Raw genomic sequence first — 7,316 nt, 5'->3', positions numbered from 1 at the left:
GTCCTTTTTGAAGCTCTCCATACTTTTGTTCTTTGGTGTTTTTGTTGAATTTCATATAACAACTATGCAGTATTTTTAAAATTTATAATTGCTTTGCCATTTGATTTTCTTCTGCTGTATGTTTTATGAAGACAACATTTGAGGATGTTTTCCCTGTGGAGGCAACAACTGTTGAGGAATATCTGCAGCAGGTACGTTAGTCTTAAAATTGTTTGCATCTGTGCTTGTTATCCTTTCTTGTTTATTTAAAAGATATTTTTTGCTTTCTCTACTTGCTCAGGAGTAACTATCCTTTTATGTTACTTTTGTTAGAGTGGTTTGAATGTGTTGGCATAGTGTTATAACCAATTTAGATACTTAAAACAATTATTCGAATTTTCTAAAATACAAGTGTTTATTCAAGTCATTGGTAGTGACTGTTGGCATGTGAATTAGTTTTATAGTCTCTTTCTCTCTCTCTCCTCTATAATATATATTTATATTTTGTTAAGAAGAGAGAATCATTCAATATATAGCCGCAAGCAAGCCTGAAAATTTAATTGATTCTGAGAAAATAGTTGTTCTTCTAACAACTTGATATACTTTGGCCGTGTTCGACTGATAATGATTTCTTAATCATACCTATGCACTAGGTCCATGACATGGCAATTATTTCAGCTGTCCAAGAAGCGCAAAAGGATAACCTCAGAAGTTTTAATGACACACAGGATATGCAGAATGTTACCCTAATCAATCAATGATATTGTGAGCGCATACGTGATGAATACTATTTGGTTATTAATCTAATATATTTTAAATTCTTTTGAAGTTTTATAAGGTGTTTATATCATTGAGCTGAATAATGAACAAATTATAGACAGATTATGTGTGCATAAATATATGCTATGCAGTGATTATCATTGCTGTTGAGCTTTGAATCCTGATGGTTTTTAAATTTTAATGCTTTGTAGGAGGATTGGCAAAAAGAAAAATGAGATAGTCTTCAAAGCTTGAGTCGAATTTCCACATTACCTAGAACTAACATGATAGTTAGCAGTAGTGGGGGTGCTCGCTCTGGTCAGATAGTGTCGATGACTTCTAGCCCTCAAGCTTCATCTGGTGCATTTAGCATGCAGCTTGTACCTCTTGCTAACAAGTCTATCCTTGAGAAAAAGGCATCTGCCTATGCTGAAGTTGTAAAGAATCTGAATGATGCAAGAGAACGTGGATTACCATTTAAAGTAAGTTGAAACAATTTTTTCCCTATATTCAATCAATCTTATTATATATTTGATTCCTACCATTATATGAAAGGCATTTAATCTTTAGTGGATTGTTAATTTTAGTTTTTTAACAAATGACTGAGTTGCTGCTTTGAATTGTGAAGTTTTAGTTTTTTTGACAAATTACTAAGTTGCTGCTTTAAATTCTATTTTCACTTTATGAAAAAGACACCTTAACGGAGTGATGCTTTAGAGATTGCTGTCAAGTTTTGTTTATGTTGAGTGAGATAAGTACCTATCTAATGGCTTGTTTCTATTGTGAGCCTGTGACAGCTTTCAAGGGTGCTTATGAAAGTTTAGGTCTGGATGCATCTGGTGGAAAATCCGTTCATGATGCCTTAGAATCCTTCCATGTTCTCAATTTTGTATCTTAATACATGATGCCTTCTAATTTCTTAGCCATGTGTCTATGCTATTGGGTTTTCTTTATAAATTAGTTGTTGTATTGTATATATATATATATTTATATGTTTGGTTGGTGTATCATTTGCATTTTCATTTCATAATCATAAAGTGTTTGAGCTAACTTTTCTAATGAGTATTTTATCAAGCATAAATCTTCAATCTTCCATGCCTATGTGTTGTAGTTAGTGTAATTGCATGGCTAGATTATGAAGTCGTAATGAGGTTATTAACTTTCTTTCTTTTTGTACTCTTTTAATTTACTATTAATTATTTAAACTCTTTTGTAGCTAAGCAAATCAACCTCACAACAAAGACAATTGCACAATGGAATTGATGATGAATTGGAGGGTGGAGCAAGCTTCATGGTTTACTTTTTGTGTATCTTGTTATGTTTTTGTTTCTTACTTTTGAAGCAAAAGATGTGCAAGACTATAGAATTTTATTATGTATGCTTTCAAACTCAAGTTAGAACTAAAAACGTTTTCATCGGACAGTGTCATGGTTTGAAGTAGTTCGTCTTCAAATGTAAAAATACTCATGGTTTATCATATATATTGAATATTGTAGATTTTTTTATCTATTTAATATTACACTTGTGATCAATTGTGATTTTTTTAATCAAAATACAATAATAAAAACTTTTTACAACAATTAAAAATGCATACTACAAAATAACAAAATGTTATTACTGTGAGAATTTACAATAATTATGGTTGTTTTGTATAATATATTATAATTTGGACAAAAATTTATGATTTATATAATAGATGAACTAAAAATGTTATAAAATGATCAAATATAACAATTTTCATAATAGTTGGAAAATGTTCTGCATAAAGTATAAGATTAAACTTCAAATTTATAACCAAATACTCTAACTAAATGTTATTATTTGAATATTATAGCAACTAAAAATGTGTTATTGAATAGTTCAAGATAACATCGAACATAACATTTGAATATTGTTATAGAAAAGACAGGACTTTTAATAATAGGGGCTATGTTAGCGTTTTCAGAAGCGTTATCAATACTCCTGGTTAGCAGTTTTTAAGTGTTATGAATAATGTTTTTTCTTGTAGTTCTCAAACCATATATCGTCTCCTGTGCCTTCTATGATGAGGCCCTCCCTATTGCCAGAGCATAAATAAAAATTCTCCTGCACTGGAGTGACCCTAACGCTCTGTTAGAGATATTTTTATTGTCTCAATGGAAAATAGGAAATAGTATTACAACTCTATGCAAAATAATACAAAGACACAATGATTGATTAAATAAGATTACAACTCATTACCCAAAATATAAGTAAATGAAGAAATAAGAGGAAGAAGAAAATTATAAGAACTACAACTCTAAAACAAAGGATACAACTAAATATGTAAATAGAAAATAGAAGAAGAGAAGACAAAAGCAATAGTAGAAAAAATAACAAGAACAAAAAAGTAAAATACACTCACTCACACAACCAAAGTGAAGAGTATTGGGGATCACCAACTTGAACAAGGTTTACAACTTTTGCCCAAAAGCTTATTTCCCCCTCTCTCAAGCACTAAAGGATTCTCTCAATATTGGAAATAGCTCTCTAGAATAATCAAGCATTTTGGTGTATTTCTAGCCAAGTGCTCTAGTGGATAGAAATAGAGTTGACTTACAAGTGAGCATTAGGCTTCTATTTATAGAGTTTTGAGATACCCTTTGAATTTCAAATTCCACCAACCCCCATGGCTGTTACCAATATTTAATTGGATGTTTATGGAATTAAAATGGAGATTTGGGAGTTACTTGGGATGTTAGAACCATTCAAATTGGAAAAAACTGAAGAAAAAAATTTGGTTGTTAGCCTCACTCGCCGCTGCCAGGACTATCAGTGGCCGCGGCCACTGGCCTCTGTCCCCCAGGCTACGGCCAGGGAAAGTCAGTGGTCGAGGCCACAAGCCATTTTTCAGCACAAAATGACATTTTTCCAAAACGTTCCCAAATCCTTTCCCACATGATTTTGTAACCTCCAAACACATAATGGGAGTTAAAAACATGTCTCCAACAGCTATATTTCATAATGGCTTTGTGAAATCAAATCTCAAATGTGTAACATACAATATACACATTATTGGGTAATATTTGGGAGTTACAAATTTGTAACTGATTTTTGTAACTCCAAAATATGTCACATTTGGGCACACACATGTGTCCAATTTTTTGTGACTCTCAATAATATGTTACAAGGTGTGACAAATCACATTTTGTCACATTATTTAATCCAATATTATATTATACGAAATAATATAACACGCGCTGGGCCATTCCAGAGTTTAGTTCTCAAATGAATTGTTCTTTCCGGGCCACATCCGTTGGTACCAAATCAAAAGCGGATTGGCCAACCCATCATCTTCATTTACATACTATGTCACTGTCCTGCTATCCTAAACCAAGTATGTAAACCCATTGGTCTTTGCAGTTCAAACTGCATTACAGTAGTTTCTTTCGTGGAACCACTATCTGAATTCCTCCCAACCCAACATACAACATTCCGGGTTTGGGGTACTACTTCCCACCACGTCTAGGCATATTTCTGATGCATACGCGTGGCACAATCACTCTATCATGGCCTCCATTCCCACATTATCAAAGATGGAGCAAACCATGCCCATTTACTGATCAGTTCTGAACAAACCCAAACCTCCCTCAGAAATTGGAGGATAGTGCTTCTAAGGTCTTTCACACGATAACTCTTATCTGCTTTTCCATTCTCAAGTTGTACCCACATTGGTACCATTACTGTCAAGATATACAAAGCAGTGTTCCCCAACGGAACCCACTGTCTCAACCGTCTAATCTCCTCACTTTAATCTAGCAGTCTTTCTCGCATACCAGCATACATCTGCTGCAAATTCCAGGGGCAGATGGAGGGTTCCAACCCTAACTATCATTTGCAACCTCCCATACTAACGATACCAGGTCCAATTAACTATCTTGAGTACATATGTTCTGAATCAGTCTGTAGTCAATGACTTATCCCCTCAGCCATGATATTCATATCCAGAATCATCCCATGGGCAAGTCCAAACAATCACAATAATCACATACAATATACATATTAAAACATAAATTTACTATGTTCATGCATCACTTATCAAATCCCATTATTACCAAATACACTCATACACATCATGCTCTCTATACTAGCAATCAGATAAGGCACATAGGTTTAATTTAAACAACTAATCACATAATCATGTCATTGGGTACCTAACCGTGAGTCGAGCTTATCTTTAGTGGCGAGTGTACACACCCAGCCAGTCTTCAAGAACCCTTAAACCTAGACGTCTCTGATACCAAGTTGTAACGCCCTAGGTAACCAAGACCGTTACACTGTGTGCTTAAAATATTGCTTGAATTGCTAAGCATGTCGTTTGAACCCAAATGTGCAATTAATGACTAAGTCAAGGTCAAGTATTAAAAGATTTGGTTAACAAAATGGCTATTTTTCATTAAACTATTAAGTTTATATACGGGATCCCAAAATCAGTTTACAAACTCATAAAAGACAAATAGAATACAATTTTTCCATCCTATGCAGCAAAATAGGGTTTAACCCTAGTTCCTCCCCCGAACGTGGCGATAGAGCAAGCCGCATATGTACACACCGCCCCTGAAGCTCTCCAACTCATGGTTGGTCCCACTATCTCTTTCCTTACTTGCACCACGTAGCACCCGTGAGCCAAGGCTCAGTAAGAAAACTTAAAACAACTTGCACAACTAAGCAATAATATAAAAATAGTGAATATTAATCATCAAACTCAATTAACAATAGGATATAAATAACCAACCAGCAGTAATGTTTAATTCATTCAAGTATGTAAATCAAGCTCATCAGTCAATAGAAATGATTAAGTGTGAACCACACTTCTGTTTATGGTATAATACCCAGGCCCGACACCCTTAGTTTGAGTCCCCTGGTCTCTTAGCTGACCCCGGCACCCTTAGGATAGGTTGCGTTCTGCACGCTTACTATCAGCCCCCAGTGCCCTTAGGCCAGTCTGCAAACATAAATATATTCACAATACACAAAGCATAGCACATAATCAATGGCAATGTATAGAAGCATGCCCATCCATTTATTCCAGATACAAGTATAATAATGTTCATAACATATTCATAGAAGGGGGTTTAAGCCTTAGTCATAACTCGGGTGCAGTTTTCTTACCTCAGGTCCTGAGCAACAAGCGTATGACAGCCCCAAGTACAATCCCTAGTTCTGAGCCCTTGTAGTATAACCTAGTCACAATGTGGTATTGGATAACCATTAAGATCCTAAACCAATAAAAATCTTTGGAATAATATACAAGCCTTCGAGACCTCGAATTCTACTAACCTAGGTAGTAGAAATCATCCTGAGCGCTTAGGTTTAGATCCCCGAGCCACCCCGAGCCTTAAGTTCATTTATAATTAGGGCTGCCTAGGCGGGTCGCGAGCTGGCCCTAAGGGTCGCGGCGCGCCCCAAGTCAGAGGCGCCTGCCTCATGTCCCAGGGGGAGGCGGCCCGCGACTTGCCGCTTCAATGTCGCGGCGCGCCTGCAGAACAGCAAGCCCCCAGGGCCTTCTGGGGCACGCGGGTCACAGGTCCCATGAACTAGGTCACGGCGCGCCCCCGTGAACCCAGAATTCTCTGGGTTTCTCCAGCACTTTCCCAGCTCAATTTAACCAAAAATCACTTACAACCTTCAATTAAACCCAGAACCAAGTCTAGGACCCTTAACCACATAGTTTAGGCATAATAATTCACCCCAAAACCTACTAAAATTAACACCCCAAATCAGAACTCAATCAACATCCAAAAACCAATATGAACTCAACCTAACAGCCTAAATTCCTAGCAGAAACAAGATAGAATATTTACCTCAACTGATAGCCTCAATCCACAGAAATTACTTGACTAATCCCAGCTTAATTTCCCAGAATTCCCTACTAAATCCCCTGCCTTTTCCTTCAAAAATTCCCTCAGCTTCAAAACATTCCCAAAGGGATAGAGTGTGAGAGAACGTGCAAGAGGGAGGGGGAGAGAGTTTGAGAAGTTTCCACCCAATTCTGATTATTCCAGCCTAAGTCTAACTCTTCCCATCTAAATCCCTTTATTTAAAATGACTAAAATACCCCTTATACTAATCCAGCCTCCTATTTGCCCTTAGGGGAAAAATTGTCATTAACCCCGGTTCCCGCTAATTCCTCGAGTCATCCTACCAATTCCCAATTAATCTCGACATGTCAAACTAATTATCAAATACTTACCCATTACTCAATAAATCCCAAATATACATTAAACTTCCCAAAATACCCCTATGCTCACCCCGAGTTTAGTATTGAATCGCGTTATGACTATTCTGCTAATCTACTCACTAGAATCGCCTCGATCCATATACTGCAAATATAGCCACATAATAATGTGGTCTCAATCATTTACACACATATGGTCACATTTATACCCGCGATGGGCCAATATTACAGATATGGCCTTACTATCAAGAATGGGTCCACATGCATATTTAATACACATAAACATGCATTTAAATCCATATTATCATATAAATCATGTATGCCACATAGTCACACATTTAATCAATTAATTCAGCATATATATCCCATTATTCCCTCCAGG

The 7,316-nt window shown here is 36.2% G+C and overlaps 1 pseudogene; it reads left to right on the top strand.

The window, feature by feature from the left end:
* The first annotated feature begins 641 nt into the window (after positions 1-641).
* Positions 642-1,636, top strand: LOC133832810 (nuclear pore complex protein NUP93A-like; annotated as a pseudogene).
* Positions 1,637-7,316: the final 5,680 nt, after the last annotated feature.

The sequence above is a fragment of the Humulus lupulus genome, chromosome 4 (genome assembly GCF_963169125.1).
Source record: "Humulus lupulus chromosome 4, drHumLupu1.1, whole genome shotgun sequence".
NCBI lineage: Eukaryota > Viridiplantae > Streptophyta > Magnoliopsida > Rosales > Cannabaceae > Humulus > Humulus lupulus.
The sequence above is the reverse complement of the archived record's forward strand: the minus strand, read 5'-3'. Positions and strand labels throughout refer to the sequence as shown.